Source organism: Cryptomeria japonica, chromosome 8 (assembly GCF_030272615.1).
Source record: "Cryptomeria japonica chromosome 8, Sugi_1.0, whole genome shotgun sequence".
Classification (NCBI taxonomy): Eukaryota; Viridiplantae; Streptophyta; class Pinopsida; order Cupressales; family Cupressaceae; genus Cryptomeria; species Cryptomeria japonica.
In genome coordinates this window covers 339,110,064-339,127,701 of record NC_081412.1, presented here as the reverse complement: position 1 = coordinate 339,127,701, position 17,638 = coordinate 339,110,064, and positions in this window count along the sequence as shown.

Sequence of the window (17,638 nt, the reverse complement as noted above, 5' to 3'; positions counted from 1 at the left end):
CTTGTTTCTTGAAACCTTGTTGTACCTCCAAACACTAATTTTTATGTTGCAAAATCAGGGCTTTCAAGGCACAAGCTCTGAAATGAGGTTCTAAGAGCACGATATACATCAAAATTGTGTTTTGACGCTACCGACTTTGGAACTGGGACTTTTGTCTTGAAACCTTGTTGTGCCTCCAAACACTAATTTTTATTCTCCAAAAATGAGGCTTTTGAAACACAACCTCCGAAATGAGGTTCTAAGAACACCATGTTTGTCAAAATCGTGTTTTGACACCATCAGCTTGAGAATAGGGACTTGTGTCTTGAAACCTTGTTATGCCTTTAAATATTGATTTTGATGTTTTGAAAATGGACCTTTGGAGCCACACGCTCCGAAATGAGGTTCGAAGAGCACGATGTGTTTCAAAATTACGTTTTGACAATAAAGGCTCCAAAATAGGGACTTGCATCTTGAAATCTTGTTGTACCTACAAACACCAATTTTGATGCTTCGAAACTGAAGATTTTGAGGCATAAGCTCCAAAACAAGGTTGTAAGAGCATGATGTGCTTTAAAATGAAATTTTGATGCTACCGACTCTAGAATCAGGACTTGAATCTTGAAACCTTGTTGTGCTTCCAAACATCAATTTTGATGCTCCAAAACTGGGGCTTTTGAAACACAATTTCTAAAACAGGGTTCTAACAGCACAATGTGCATGAAAATAAGATTTTGATGCTACTGGCTCTAGAATCGGGGCTTGCATCTTGAAACCTTGTTGTGCCTCAAAACACTAATTTGAGCACAATGTGTGCCAAAACCAGATTTTGACGCTATTGACTCTAGAATCAGGACTTGCATCTTGAAACCTTGTTGTGCCTCCAAACATTGATTTTGATGCTCCAAAACTGGGTCTTTCAAGGCACAAGCTCCGAAATGAGCTCCAAACATTGATTTTGATGCTCCAAAAATGAGGAGTTTGAGGCACAACCTCCAAAATGAGGTTCTAAGAACACCATGTTTGTCAAAATCGTGTTTTGACACTATCAGCTTGAGAATCGGGACTTGTGTCTTGAAATCTTGTTGTGCCTTTAAACATTGATTTTGATGTTTTGAAATTGGACATTTTAAACCACATGCTCCGAAACGAGGTGAGCATGATGTGCATCAAAATCATGTTTTCCCACTACAGGCTCTGGAATAGGGACTGCATCTTGTTGTGCCTCAAAACATTGATTTTGATGCTTCGAACCGAGGATTTCAAGGCGCAAGCTTTGAAATAAGGTTCTAAGAGCAAGATGTGCCCCAAAATCAGATTTTGACGCTATTGACTCTAGAATCAGGACTTGCATCTTGAAACCTTGTTGTGCCTCCAAACATTGATTTTGATGCTCCAAAACTGGTTCTTTCGAGGCACAAGCTCCGAAATGAACTTCTAAGAGAATGATGTGTGTGCGTCTAAATGGAATTTTGACGCTATAGGATCTGGAATAGGGACTTGCTTTTTGAAACATTGTTGTGCCTCAAAACATTCATTTTAATGTTCCAAAATCAGGGCTTTCAAGGCAAAAGCTTCGAAATGAGGTTCTAAGAACACCATGTTCGTCAAAATCATGTTTTCACGCTATGAGCTTGAGAATCAGGACTTGTGTCTTGCAACCTTGTTGTGCATTTAAACATTGATTTTGATGTTTTGAAACAAGAGGTTTCGAGCCACAGGCTCCGAAATGAGGTTCTAAGAGCTAGATGTGCATCAAAATCACATTTTGACACTACAAGCTCCTGAATAGATACTGCGTCTTGAAAGCTTGTTGTGTCTCCAAACACCAATTTTGATGCTTCGAAACTAAAGATTTTGAGGCATAAGGTTCAAAATAAGGTTCTAAGAGCACAATGTGCGTCAAAATCAAATTTTGATGCTACCCGCTCCAGAATCAGGACTTGCATCTTGCAACCTTCTTGTGCCTCAAAACACTGATTTTGATGCTCCAAAACCGGGGCTTTTGAGGCACAAGCTTCGAAATGAGGTTCTAAGAGCATGATGTTGATGTGCGCCAAAATTAGATTTTGACTCTATTTACTCTAGAATCGGGACTTGCATCTTGAAACCTTGTTGATGTGCGTCAAAATCAAATTTTGACGCTACCGGCTCCAGAATAGGGACTTGCATCTTGGAAGCTTATTGTACCTCCAAACACCAATTTTGACGCTACAAGCTCCGGAATTGGGACTTTTTTGGTGAAACCTTGTTGTGCCTCCAAACACTGATTTTGATGTTCCAAAATCAAAGCTTTTAAGGCACAAGCTCTAGAATGAGGTTCTAAGTGCACGATGTACTTCAAAGTTGCGTTTTGACTCTACCAACTCTGGAATTGGGACTTGTGTCTTGAAACTTTGTGGTGCCTTTAAACATTTATTTTGATGTTTTGAAACTGGAGCTTTTGAGCCACACACTTTGAAACGAGGTTCTAAGAGCACAATGTGTTCAAAATAATGTTTTGACACTACAAGCTCCAGAATAGGGACTTGCATCTTGAAAGCTTGTGTGCCTCCAAACACCAATTTTGAAGATTCGAAACCCAAGATTTTGAGGCATAAGATCCAAAACAAGGTTCTAAAAGCATGATGTGCGTGAAAATCAAATTTTGATGCTATCGGCTCCAGAATCAGGACTTGCATCTTGAAACATTGTTGTGCTTCAAAAAATCAATTTTGATGCTCCAAAACTGGGTTCTAAGTGCACAATGTGCATCAAAATTGAATTTTTATAAAACTGGCTCTAGAATCTGGGCTTGCATCTTGAAACCTTGTAGTGCCTCAAAACATTGATTTTGATTCTTTGAAACCCGGGCTTTCGAGGCACAAGCTTTGACATGAGGTTCCAAGAGCACGATGTGCGCCAAAATCAGATTTTGATGATATTGACTCTAGAACCAGGACTTGCATCTTGAAACCTTGTTGTGCCTCCAAACATTGATTTTGATGCTCCAAAACCGGGTCTTTCTAGGCACAAGCTCCGCAATGAGCTTCTAAGAGAATGATGTGCGTCAAAATGGAATTTTGACGCTACAGGCTCCGGAATAGGGACTTGCTTCTTGAAACCTTGTTGTGCCTCCAAACACTGATTTTGATGTTCCAAAATTAGGGCTTTCAAGGCACAAGCTCCGAAATGAGGTTCTAGGAGCATGATGTACATAAAAATTGCATTTTGACGCTACTGAATCTGGAATTGGGACTTGTGTCTTGAAACCTTATTGTGCCTCCAAACACTAATTTTTATGCTCCAAAAATGAGGCTTTTGAGGCACAACCTCTGAAATGGGGTTCTAAGAACACCATGTTTGTCAAAATCATGTTTTGACTCTACTGAATCTGGAATTGGGACTTGTGTCTTGAAACCTTATTGTGCCTCCAAACACTAATTTTTATGCTCCAAAAATGAGGCTTTTGAGGCACAACCTTTGAAATGGGGTTCTAAGAACACCATGTTTGTCAAAATCATATTTTGACGCTATTAGCTTGAGAATCGGGACTTGTATCTTGAAATCTTGTTGTGCCTTTAAACATTGATTTTGATGTTTTGAAACTGGAGCTTTCGAGCCACACACTCCAAAACGAGGTTCTAAGAGCACGATGTGCATCTTGGAAGCTTATTGTGCCTCCAAACACCAATTTTGACGCTACAGGCTCTGGAATTGGGACTTTCTTTTTGAAACCTTGTTGTGCCTCCAAACACTGATTTTGATGTTCCAAAATCAAAGCTTTCAAGGCAAAAGCTCTAGAATGAGGTTCTAAGAGCATGATGTATATCAAAGTTGCGTTTTGATGCTACCAACTCTGGAATTGGGACTTGTGTCTTGAAACCTTGTGGTGCCTCCAAAAACTAAATTTTATTTTCTAAAAATGAGGCTTTTGAAGAACAACCTCTGAAATGAGGTTCTAAGAACACCATGTTTGTCAAAATCATGTTTTGATGCTATCAGCTTGAGAATCCAGACTTGTGTCTTGAAACCTTGTTTTGCCTTTAAACATTGATTTTGATGTTTTGAAACTATAGCTTTCAAGCCACATGCTGTGAAACGAGGTTCTAAGAGCATGATGTGCATCAAAATCATGTTTTGATACTACAGGCTCCAGAATAGGGACTTGCGTCTTGAAACCTTGTTGTGCCACCAAACATCGATTTTGATTCTCCAAAACTGGGGCTTTTGAGGCACAATTTCAAAACAGGGTTCTAACAACACAATGTACACCAAAATTGAATTTTGTTGCTACTAGCTCTAGAATAGGGGCTTGCATCTTGAAACCTTGTTGTGCGTCAAAACACTGATTTTGATGCTAAAAATCGAGGCTTTCGAGGCACAAGCTCCGAAATGAGCTTCTAAGAGAATGATGTGCATCAAAATGGAATTTTGACCCTACAGGCTTTGGAATAGGGACTTGCTTCTTAAAAATTTGTTGTGCTTCCAAACACTAATTTTGATGTTCCAAAATCAGGGCTTTCAAGGCACAAGCACTGAAATGAGGTTCTAAGAGTATGATGTACATCAAAATTGCGTTTTGATGCTACCGACTCTGGAATTGGAACTTGTGTCTTGAAACCTTGTTGTTCCTCCAAACACTAATTTTTATGCTCCAAAAATGAAGATTTTGAGGCACAACCTCCGAAATGAGCTCCTAAGAACACCATGTTTGTCAAAATCGTGTTTGGACGCTATTAGCTTGAGAATTGGAACTTGTGTCTTGAAACCTTGTTGTGACTTTAAACATTGATTCTGACGTTTTGAAACTGGAGCTTTGTTGCCACACACTCTGAAACAAGGTTCTAAGAGCACGATGTGCATCAAAACCACGTTTTGACACTACAGGCTCCAGAATAGGGACTTGCGTCTCGAAAGCTTGTTCTGCCTCTAAACACCAATTATGATGCTTTGAAACCAACGATTCTGAGGAATAAGCTCCAAAATAAGGTTCTGAGAGTACGATGTGTGTCAAAATCAAATTTTGATGCTACCGGCTCCAGAATCAGGACTTGCATATTGAAACCTTGTTGTGCCTCCAAACATCGATTTTGATGCTCCAAAACTGGGGTTTTGATGCACAATTTCTTATAAAGGGTTCTAAGAGCACAATGTGCAACAAAATTGAATTTTGATACTACTAGCTCTAGAATCAGGTCTTGCATCTTGAAACCTTGTGCCTCAAAACACTGATTTTGATGCTCTGAAACTGGGGCTTTCGAGTCTCAAGCTTTGAAATGAGGTTCTAAGAGCATGATGTGTGCCAAAATCAGATTTTGATGCTATTGACTCTAGAATTATGACTTGCATCTTCAAATCTTGTTGTGCCTCGAAACATTGATTTTTATGCTCCAAAATTGGGTCTTTCGAGACACAAGCTCCGAAATGAGCTTCTAAGAGAATGATGTGCGTCAAAATGGAATTTTGACGCAACAGGCTCTGGAATAGGGATTTGCTTCTTTAAACCTTGTTGTGCCTCCAAACACTCATTTTGATGTTCCAAAATCCCCACAAGCTCCAAAATGAGGTTCTAAGAGCACGATGTACATAAAAATTGCGTTTTTACGCTTCTGATTCTGGAATTGGGACTTGTGTCTTGAAACCTTGTTTTGCATCCAAACACTAATTTTTATGCTCCAAAAATGAGGCTTTTGAGGCACAACCTCCGAAATGAGGTTCTAAGAACACCATGTTTTTCAAAATCATGTTTTGATTCTATCAGCTTGAGAATCGGGACTTGTGTCTTGAAACCTTGTTGTGCCTTTAAACATTGATTTTGATATTTTGAAACTGGAGCTTTCGAGACAGACACTCCAAAATGAGGTTCTATGAGCACAATGTGCATCAAAATCATGTTTTGAAATTGCAGGCTCCGGAATAGGGACTTGCTTCTTGAAACTTTGTTGTGCTTCGAAACACTGATTTTGATGTTCCAATATGAGGGCTTTCAAGGCAAAAGCTCCAAAATGAGGTTCTCAAAGTACCAACTCTGGAATTGGTACTTGTGTCTTGAAACCTTGTTTTGCCTCCAAACACTAATTTTTATGCTCCAAAAACAAGGCTTTTGAGGCACAACCTTCGAAATTAGGTTCTAAGAACACCATGTTTGTCAAAATCGAGTTTTGACGCTATCAGCTTGAGAATCAGGACTTGTATCTTGAAACCTCGTTGTGCCTTTAAACATTGATTTTGATGTTTTGAAACTTGAGCTTTCAAGCCACACGCTCCGAAACGAGGTTCTAAGAGCATGATGTGCATCAAAATCACGTTTTGACACTACAAGCTCCAGAATAGGGACTTGCATCTTGAAACCTTTTTGTGTCCTAGAATAATGACTTGCATCTTGAAACCTTGTTGTGCATCCAAACAACAATTTTGTTGCTCCAAAACTGGGGCTTTTGAGGCACAATTTCTAAAACAGGGTTCTAAGACCATAATGTGCATCAAAATTTAATTTTGATGCTAATAGCTCAAGAATCGGGGAATGAATCTTGAAACCTTGTTGTGCCTCAAAAAAAAAAATTTGATGCTCCGAAACTGGGCCTTTCGAGGCACAAGCTTCAAAATAAGGTTCTAAAAGCACGATGTGCACGAAAATCATATTTTGGTGCTATTGACTCTAGAATATAGACTTGCATCTTGAAACCTTATTGTGCCTCCAAACATTGATTTTGATGCTCGAAAATTGGGTCTTTCTAGACACAAGCACCGAAATGAGCTTCTAAGAGAATGATGTGCATCAGAATAGAATTTTGATGCTACAGGTTCCAGAATAGGGACTTGCTTCTTGGAATGTTTTCGTGCCTCCAAACACTGACTTAGATGTTCCAAAATAAGGGCTTTCAAGGCACAAGGTCTGAAATGAGGCTTTTGAAGCACAACTTCCGAAATGAGGTTCTAAGAACACGCTCCGAAACGAGGTTCTAAGAGCACGATGTGCATCAAAATCACGTTCTAAGAGCATGATGTGCGTTAAAATTAAATTTTTAGGCATAAGCTCCAAAACAAGGTTCTAAGAGCACGATGTGCATCAAAATCAAATTTTGACACTACGGGCTCTAGAATTAGGACTTGCATTTTGAAACCTTGTTATGCCTCCAAACACCAATTTTGATGCTCCAAAACTGGGGCTTTTGAGGCACAATTTCTAAAACAGGGTTCTAAGAGCACAATGTGCTTCAAACCTGAATTTTGATGCTACTGGCTCTAGAATCGGGGCTTGCATCGTTAAACCTTGTTCTGCCTCAAAACACTAATTTTGATGCTTCAAAATGAGGTTCTAAGAGCATGATGTGCACCAAAATCAGATTTTGACGCTATTGACTCTAGAATTGGGACTTACATCTTGAAACTTTGTTGTGCCTCCGAACATTGATTTTGATGCTCGAAAACTCGGTCTTTCCAGGCACAAGCTCCGAAATGAGATTCTAAGAGAATGATGTGCGTCAAAATAGAATTTTTACGCTACAGGCTCCAGAATAGGGACTTGATTTTTGAAACCTTGTTGTGCCTCCAAACATTGATTTTGATGTTCCAAAATCAGGGCTTTCAAGGCACAAGCTCTGAAATGAGGTTCTAAGAGCATGATGTACATAAAAATTGCGTTTTGATGCTACCGACTCTGGAATTGGGACTTGTGTCTTGAACCTTGTTGTGCCTCCAAACACTATTTTTTATGCTCAAAAAAATGAGGTTCTAAGAACACCATATTTGTCAAAATCGTGTTTTGATGCTATTAGCTTGAGAATAAGGACTTGTGTCTTGAAACCTTGTTGTCCCTTTAAACATTGATTTTGATGTTTTGAAATTGGGGCTTTCGAGGCACAAGCTCCGCAACGAGCTTCTAAGAGCATGATGTGCATCAATATCATGTTTTGACACTACAGGCTCCGGAATAGGGCTTTCAAGGCACAAGCTCTGAAATGAGGTTCTAAGAGCACGATGTACATCAAAATTGCGTTTTGACACTACCGACTCTGCAAATGGGACTTGTGTCTTTAAACATTGATGTGCTTCCAAACACTATTTTTTTATACTCCAAAAATGAGGCTTTTGAGGCACAACCTCTGAAATGAGGTTATAAGAACACCATGTTTGTCAAAATCGTGTTCTAATGCTATCAGCTTGAGAATCAGGACTTGTGTCTTGAAACCTTGTTGTGCCTTTAGACATTGATTTTGATATTTCAAAACTGGAGCTTTCGAGGCACAAGCTCCGCAAACGAGGCTCTAAGAGCACCATGTGCGTCAAAATTACATTTTGATGCTACCAGCTTCGAAATTGCGACTTGCGTCTTGCAACCTTGTGCCTCCAAATACCAATTTTGATGGTCCCAAACCGTGGCTTTCTAGGGACAAGCTCCTAAATAACGTTCTATGAGCACAATGTGCTTCAAAATAGCAATCTGACAATACTGGCTCTGGAATCGTGACTTGCATCTTGAAACCTTCTTGTGCCTCCAAACACCAATTTTGATATTCTGAAATAGGGGCGTTCGAGGTGCAAGCTTCGAAACAAGGTTCTAAGAGAATGATGTGCATCAAAATTGAATTTTGATGCTACCAGCACGAGAATCAGGACTTGCATCTTGAAACCTTGTTGTCCCTCCAAACAATATTTTTGATGTTCCAAAATCGGAGGCACAACAAGCTTTCAAGACGCAAGTCCCTATTCCAGAGCCTGTAGTGTCAAAACGTGATTTTGATGCACATCGTGCTCTTAGCTCCAGTTTCAAAACTTCAAAATCAATGTTTAAAGGCACAACAAGGTTTCAAGACACAAGTCCCGATTCTCAAGCTGATAGCGTAAAAAAATGATTTTGACAAACATAGTGTTCTTAGAACCTCATTTAAGAGGTTGTGCCTCAAAATCCTCAGTTTTGGAGCATAAAAATTAGTGTTTGGAGGCAAAATAAGGTTTCAAGACACAAGTCTCAATTCCAGAGTTGGTAGCGTCAAAATACAATTTTGATGTACATCGCGCACTCTTAGAACCTCATTTCGGAGCTTGTGCCTTGAAAACCCTGATTTAAAGAAGCAAGTCCCTATTTCAGAGCCTGTAGCATCAAAATGGTCATTCTCTTTGAAGCTCATTTCACAGCTTGCTCCTTGAAAGACCCAATTTTTGAGCGTCAAAATCAATGTTTGGAGGCACAACAAGGTTTCAAGATGCAAGTCCCGATTCTAAAGTCAATAGCATCAAAATCTGATTTTGGCGCAAATCGTGATCTTAGAACCTCATTTCAAAGCTTGTGCCTTGAAAGCCCCGGTTTTGCAGCATCAAAATCAATGTTTTGAGGCCCAACAAAGTTTCAAGATGCAAGACCCGATTCTAGAGGCAGTAGCATCAAAATTAAATTTTGATGCACATTGTTCTTTTAGAACCGTGTTTTAGAAATTGTGCCTCAAAAGCCTTAGTTTTGGAGCATCAAAATCGATGTTTGGAGGCACAACAAGGTTTCAAGATGCAAGTCCTGATTTTGGAGCCGGTAGCGTCAAAGTTTGATTTTGACGAACATCGTGCTCTTAGAACATTGTTTTGGAGCGTATGCCTGAAAATCTTTGGTTTCGAAGCATCAAAATTGGTTGTTTCAGGCACAACAAGCTTTCAAGACGCAAGTCCCTATTCTGGAGCGTGTAGTGTCAAAAAGTGATTTTGATGCAAATCGTGCTCTTAGAACCTCGTTTTGGAGGGTGTGGCTCAAAATTTCTAGCTTCAAAACATCAAAATCAATGTTTAAAGGCACAACAAGGTTTCACGACACAAGTCCCGATTCTCAAGCTGATAGCGTCAAAACACTATTTTGATAAACATGGTATTCTTAGAACCCCATTTCGGAGGTTGTGCCTCAAAAGCCTCATTTTTTTAGCATAAAAAATTGTGTTTTGAGGCAAAACAAGGTTTCAAGACACAAGTCCCAATTCCAGAGTCGGTAGTGTCAAAACGCAATTTTGATGTACATTGTGCTCTTAGAACCTCATTTCGGAGCTTGTGCCTTGAAAGCCCTAATTTTGGAACATCAAAAATATTGTTTGGAGGCACAACAAGGTTTCAAGATGCAAGTCTTGATTCTCGTGCTAGTAGCATCAAAATTCATTTTTGATGCACATCGTTCTCTTAGAACCTTGTTTCGAAGCTTGCACCTCGAACGCCTCGGTTTCAGAATATCAAAATTGGTGTTTGGAGGCACAAGAAGGTTTCAAGATGCAAGTCGCAATTCCAAAGCCGGTAGTGTCAAAATGCTATATTGAAGCACATCGTTCTCTTAGAACCTAATTTAGGAGCTTGTCCCTAGAAAGCCACTGTTTGGGACCATCAAAATTGGTATTTGGAGGCACAAGGTTGCAAGATGCAAGTCACGATTTCGGAGCTGGTAGCATCAAAACGTGATTTTGACGCACATGGTGGTCTTAGAGCCTCGTTTGCGGAGCTTGTGCCTTGAAAGCTCCAGTTTCAAAACATCAAAATCAATGTCTAAAGGCAAAACAAGGTTTCAAGACACAAGTCCTGATTCTCAAGCTAATACCGTCAAAACACGATTTTGACAAACATGGTGTTCTTATAACCTCATTTCAGAGGTTGTGCCTCAAAAGCCTCATTTTTGGAGTATAAAAAAATAGTGTTTGGAAGCACAACAAGGTTTAAAGACACAAGTCCAATTTGTAGAGTCGGTAGCATCAAAACACAATTTTGATGTACATCGTGCTCTTAGAACCTCATTTCAGAGCTTGTGCCTTGAAATCCCTATTCTGGATATTGATACACATCGTGCTCTTAGAACCTCATTGCGGAGCTTGTGCCTCGAAAGCCCCAATTTTAAAACATCAAAATCAATGTTTAAAGGCACAACAAGGTTTCAAGACACAAGTCCTGATTCTCAAGCTGATAGCATCAAAACACGATTTTGACAAACATGGTGTTCTTAGAACCTCATTTTTGGAACATAAAAAATAGTGTTTGGAGGCACAACAAGGTTTCAAGACACAAGTCCCAATTCCAGAGTCGGTAGCATCAAAACACAATTTTAATGTACATCGTGCTCTTAGAACCTCATTTCGAAGCTTGTGCCTTGAAAGCCCTAATTTTGGAACATCAAAATTAATGTTTGGAGGCACAACAAGGTTTCAAGAAGCAAGTCCCTATTCCGGAGCCTATAGCGTAAAATTTCTATTTTGGCACACATCATTCACTTAGAATCTCATCTCGGAGCTTGTGGCTGGAAAGACCTAGTTTTCAAGCATCAAAATCAATGTTCTGAGGCACAACAAAGTTTCAAGATGTAAGTCCCGATTCTAGAGTCAATAGCGTCAAAATCTGATTTTGGCGCACATCGTGCTCTTAGAACCTCATTTCGAAGCATCAAAATCAGTGTTTTGAGGCAAAACAAGGTTTCACGATGCAAGCCCCGATTCTAGAGCCAGTAGCATCAAAATTCAAGTTTGATGCACATTGTGCTCTTAGAACCCTATTTTAGAAATTGTGCCTCAAAAGCCCCAATTTTGGAGCATCAAAATTGATGTTTGGAGGCATAACAAGGTTTCAATATGCAAGTCCTAATTCTAGAGCCCGTAGTGTCAAAATTTGATTTTGATGCACATCGTGCTCTTAGAACCTTGTTTGGGAGCTGATGCCTCAAAATTTGATTTTGACGCACATTGTGCTCTTAGAACGTGATTTTGATGCACATCGTGCTCTTAGAACCTCGTTTCGGAGCATGTTCTTAGAACCTCATTTCAGAAGTTGTGCCTCAAAAGCCTCATTTTTGGATCATAAAAATTAGTGTTTGGAGGCACAACAATGTTTCAAGACACAAGTTCCAACTCTAGAGTCGGTAGTGTCAAAAAGCAATTTTGATGTACATCGTGCTCTTAGAACCTCATTTCGGAGCTTGTGCCTTAAAAGCCCTTATTTTGGAACATCTAAGTCAGTGTTTGGAGGCACGAAAACGTTCCAAGAAGCAAGTCCCTATTCCGGAGCCTGGAGTGTCAAAATTCTATATTGATGCACATCATTCTCTTAGAAGCTCATTTCGGTGCTTGTGTCTAGAAAGACCCAGTTTTCGAGCATCAAAATCAATGTTTGGAGGCACAATAAGGTTTCAAGATGCAAGTCTAGATTCTAGAGTCAATAGCACCAAAATATGATTTTCGCGCACATTGTGCTTTTAGAACCTCATTTCAAAGCTTGTGCCTCAAAAGGCCTAGTTTTGGAGCATCAAAGTCAGTGTTTTATGGCACAACAAAGTTTCAAGATGCATGCCCCGATTCTCGAGCTATTAGCATCAAAATTAAATTTTGATGCACATTATTGTCTTAGAACCCTGTTTTAGAAATTGTGCCTCAAAAGCCCCAGTTTTGGAGCAACAAAATCGATGTTTGGAGGCACAACAAGGTTTCAAGATGCAAGTCGTTATTCTGGGGCACAAAAAGCTTTCAAGACGCAAGTCCCTATTCTGGAGCCTGTAGAGTCAAAACGTGATTTTGATGCACATCATGCTCTTAGAACCTCGTTTAGGAGTGTGTGGCTTGAAAGCTCAAGTTTCAAAACATCAAAATCAATGTTTAAAGGCACAACAAGGTTTCAAGATACAAGTCCCGATTCTCAAGCTGATAGTGTCAAAACATGATTTTGACAAACATGGTGTTCTTAGAACCTCATTTTGGAGGTTGTGCCTCAAAAGCCTTGTTTCTGGAGCATAAAAATTAGTGTTTGGAGACACAACAAGGTTTCAAGACACAAGTACCAATTCCAGAGTTGGTAGCGTCAAAATGCAATTTTGATGTACATCGTGCTCTTAGAACCTCATTACAAAGCTTGTGCCTTGAAAGCCCCAATTTTGGAACATCAAAGTCAGTTTTTCAAGGCACAACAACGTTTCAAGAAGAAAGTCCCTACTCCAAAGCTTGTAGCGTCAAAATTCCATTTTGAAGCACATCATTCTCTTAGAAGCTCGTGCCTCGAAACACCCAGTTTTGGAGCCTGAAAATCAATGTTTCGAGGCACAACAATATTTCAAGATGCAAGTCCCAATTCTAGAGTCAATAGCATCAAAATCTGATTTTGGTGCACATCGTGCTCTTAAAACCTCATTTTGAAGCTTCTGCCTCGAAAGCCCTAGTTTCGGGGTATCAAAATTACTATTTTGAGGCACAATAAGGTTTCGAGATGCAAGCCCCGATTCTAGAGCCAGTAGCATCAAAATTCAATTTTGATGCAAATTATGCTCTTAGAACTCTGTTTTAGAAATTGTGCCTCAAAATCCCTAGTTTTGGAGCACCAAAATCGATGTTTGGAGGCACAACAAGGTTTCATGATGCAAGTCCTGATTCTAGAGCCGGCAGCGTCAAAATTTGATTTTGATGCACATCGTGCTCTTAGTTCCTTGTTTTGGAGCTTATGCTTCAAAATCTTCGATTTTGAAGCATCAAAATTGGTGTTTGGAAGCAGAACAAACTTTCAAGACACAAGTCCCTATTTCGGACTTGGTAGCGTCAAAATGCAATTTTGATGTACATCATGCTCTTAGAACCTCATTTCGGAGCTTGTGCCTTGAAAGCCATGATTTTGGAACATCAAAATCAGTGTTTGGAGGTACAACAAGGTTTCAAGAAGCAAGTACCTACTCCAGAGCCTGTAGCGTCAAAATTCCATTTTGACGCACATCATTCTCTTAGAAGCTCATTTCGGAGCTTGTGCCTCGAAAGAGTCAGTTTTGGAGCCTCAAAATCAATGTTTCGAGGCACAACAATGTTTCAAGATGCAAGTCACGATTCTAGAGTCAATAGCGTCAAAATCTGATTTTGGTGCACATCGTGCTCTTAGAACTTCATTTCAAAGCTTGTGTCTCGAAAGCCCTAGTTTCAGAGCATCAAAATTAGTATTTTGAGGCACAACAAAGTTTCAAGATGCAAGCCCCGATTCTAGAGTCAGTAGCATCAAAATTCAATTTTGATGCAAATTGTGCTCTTAGAACTATGTTTTAGAAATTGTGCCTCAAAAGCCCTAGTTTTGGAGCATCAAAATCGATGTTTGGAGGCACAACAAAGTTTCATGATGCAAGTCCTGATTCTGGAGTCAGTAGCGTCAAAATTTGATTTTGACGCACATCGTGTTCTTAGAACCTTGTTTTGGAGCATATGCTTCAAAATCTTCGGTTTTGAAGCATCAAAATTGGTGTTTAGAGGTAGAACAAGCTTTCAAGATGCAAGTCCCTATTCCGGAGTTGGTAGCATCAAAACACAATTTTGATGTACATCAAGCTCTTAGAACCTCATTTCAGAGCTTGTGCCTTGAAAGCCCTAATTTTGGAACATCAAAATCATTGTTTGGAGGCACAACAAGGTTTAAAGAAGCAAGTCCCTATTCTGGAGCCTATAGCCTCAAAATTCCATTTTTACGCACATCATTCTCTTAGAAGCTCATTTCAGAGCTTGCTCCTCGAAAGACCCAGTTTTTTAGCGTCAAAATCAATGTTTGGAGGCACAACAAGGTTTCAAGATGCAAGTCTTGATTCTAGAGACATTAGCATCAAAATCTGGTTTTGGTGCACATCGTGCTTTTAGAACCTCATTTCGAAGCATGTGCTTCAAAACCCCTATTTTTGGAGCATCAAAATCAGTGTTTTGAGACACAACAAGGTTTCAAGATGCAAGCCCCGAGTCTAGAGCCAGTAGCATCAAGATGCAAGTCCCAATTCTAGAGGCGGGTAGCGTCAAAATGCAATTTTGATATACACACCAAGGTGCCCACCCTAGCGAATGTGCACGCGAGGTGCGCACCCTGGGCAAACTAGGCTCCGACTTTGTGCATGCCGCACCTTGGAGCACACATCGGAGCGCTCCTGAGTTCGCACCAGCGTTGCATGCCATGGTGGGCACCTCGGAGCACACCAAGGTGGGCCACTGAATTTGATGCTCCAAAATTGGGGCTTTCAAGACACAAGCTTCGAAATGAGGTTCTAAGAGCAAGATGTGCGCCAAAATAAGATTTTCATGCTTTTGACTCAAGAATCAGGACTTGCATCTGGAAACCTTTTTGTGCCTCCAAACATTGATTTTGATTTCGAGGCAAAAGCTCTGAAATGAGCTTCTAAGAGAATGATGTGTGTCAAAATCAAATTTTGACCCTACAAGCTCCGGAATAGAGACTTGCTTGTTGAAACCTTGTTGTGCTTCCAAACACTGATTTTGATGTTCCAAAACAGGGCTTTCAAGGCGCAAGCTCCGAAATGAGGTTCTAAGAGCACTATGTACATCAAAATTATGTTTTGATGTTACCGACTTTGGAATTGGGACTTGTGTCTTGAAACTTTGTTGTGCCTCCAAACACTAATTTTTATGCTCCAAAAATGATGCTTTTGAGGCACAACCTCCGAAATAAGGTTTTAATAACACTATATTTGTCAAAATTGTGTTTTGATGCTATCAGCTTGAGAATCGAGACTTGTATCTTGAAACCTTGTTGTGCCTTTAAAAATTGATTTTGAAGTTTTGAAACTGGAGCTTTCAAGCCACACGCTGCAAAACGAGGTTCTAAGAGCACGATGCGCATCAAAATCACATTTGGACACTACAGGCTCTGAAATAGGGACTTCCGTCTTGAATGCTTGTTGTGCCTCCAAAGACCAATTTTGATGCTTCGAAACCAAAGATTTTGAGGCATAAGCTCCAAAACAAGGTTCTAAGAGCATGATGTGCATCAAAATCAAACTTTGACGCTACCGGCTCTCGAATCAGGACTTGCATCTTGAAACCTTGTTGTGCCTCCAAACATCAATTTTGATACTCCAAAACTGGGGCTTTTGAGGCACAATTTCTATAAAAGTGTTCTAAAAGCACAATGTGCATCAAAATTGAATTTTGATGCTATTGGCTCTAGAATCCGAGCTTGCATCTTGTAACCTTGTTGTGCCTCAAAACACCGATTTTGATGCTCTGAAACCAGGGCTTTCGAGGCACAAGCTTCGAAATAAGGTTTTAAGAGCACGATGTGCGCCAAAATTAAATGTTGAAACCTTGTTGTGCCTCCAAACACTGATTTTGATGTTTCAAAACAAGAGCTTTCAAGGTAAAAGATCCGAAATGAGGTTCTAAGAGCACGATGTACACCAAAATTGCATTTTGACGCTATCAACTCTGGAATTGGGACTTGTGTCTTGAAACCTTGTTGTGCCTCCAAACATTAATTTTTATGCTCCAAAAATGAGGATTTTGATGCACAACCTTGGAAATGAGCTTCTAAGAAAAAAATGTTTGTCAAAATCGTGTTTTGACGTTATCAGCTTCAGAATCGGGACTTGTGTCTTGAAACCTTGTTGTGCCTTTAAACATTGATTTTGACATTTTCAAACTGGAGCTTTCAAGCCACACGCTCCGAAATGAAGTTCTAAGAGCATGATGTGCATCAAAATCATGTTTTGAAACTACAGGCTCCGTAATAGGGACTTATGTCTTGAAAGCTTGTTCTGCCTCCAAACACCAATTTTGATGCTTCGAAACCAAAGATTTGGAGGCATAATCTCCAAAAATAGGTTCTAAGAGCACGATGTGCGTCAAAATCAAACTTGCATGTTGAAACTTTGTTGTGCCTCCAAACATTTATTTTGAAGCTCCAAAACTGGGTCTTTCGAGGCATAACCTCCAAAAATGAAGATTTTGAGGCACAACCTCCAAAATGAGGTTCTAAGAACACCATGTTTGTCAAAATCGTGTTTTGAAGCTATCAGCTTGAGAATCGTGACTTGTGTCTTGAAACCTTGTTGTGCCTTTAAACATTGATTTTGATGTTTTGAAACTGGAGCTTTCGAGACACACGCTCCGAAATGAGGTTCTAAGAGCACGATGTGAATCAAAATAACGTTTTGACATTACAGGCTCTAGAATTGGGACTTGTGTCTTGAAAGCTTGTTTTGCCTCCAAACACCAATTTTGATGCTTCGAAACCGATGATTTTGACGCATAAGCTCCAAAACAAGGTTCTAAGAGCACTACGTGTATCAAAATAAAATTTTGACGCTACCCGCTCCAGAATCAGGACTTACATCTTGAGACCTTGTTGTGCCTCCAAACATCAATTTTGATGCTCCAAAACTAGGGATTTTGAGGCACAATTTCTAAAACAGGGTTCTAAGAGCACAATGTTCATCAAAATTGAATTTTGATGCTACTGGCTCTAAAATCAGGGCTTGCATCTTGAAACCTTGTTGTGCCTCCAAACACTGATTTTGATGTTCCCAAATAAGAGCTTTCAAGGAACAAGCTCCGAAATGAGGTTCTAAGAGCACGATGTACATCAAAATTGCATTTTGATGCTACCGACTCTGGAATTGAGGCTTGTGTCTTGAAACCTTCTTGTGCCTCCAAACACTAATTTTTATGCTCCAAAAATGAGGCTTTTGAGGCACAACCTCTGAAATGAAGTTCTAAGAACACCATGTTTGTCAAAATCGTGTTTTGACACTATCAGCTTGAGAATCGGGACTTGTGTCTTGAAACCTTGTTGTGCCTTTAAACATTGATTTTGATGTTTTAAAACTGGAGCTTTCAGGCGACACGATCCGAAATGAGGTTCTAAGAGCACAATGTGCATCAAAATCACGTTTTGCCACTACGGCCTCCAGAATAGGGACTTGCATCTTGAA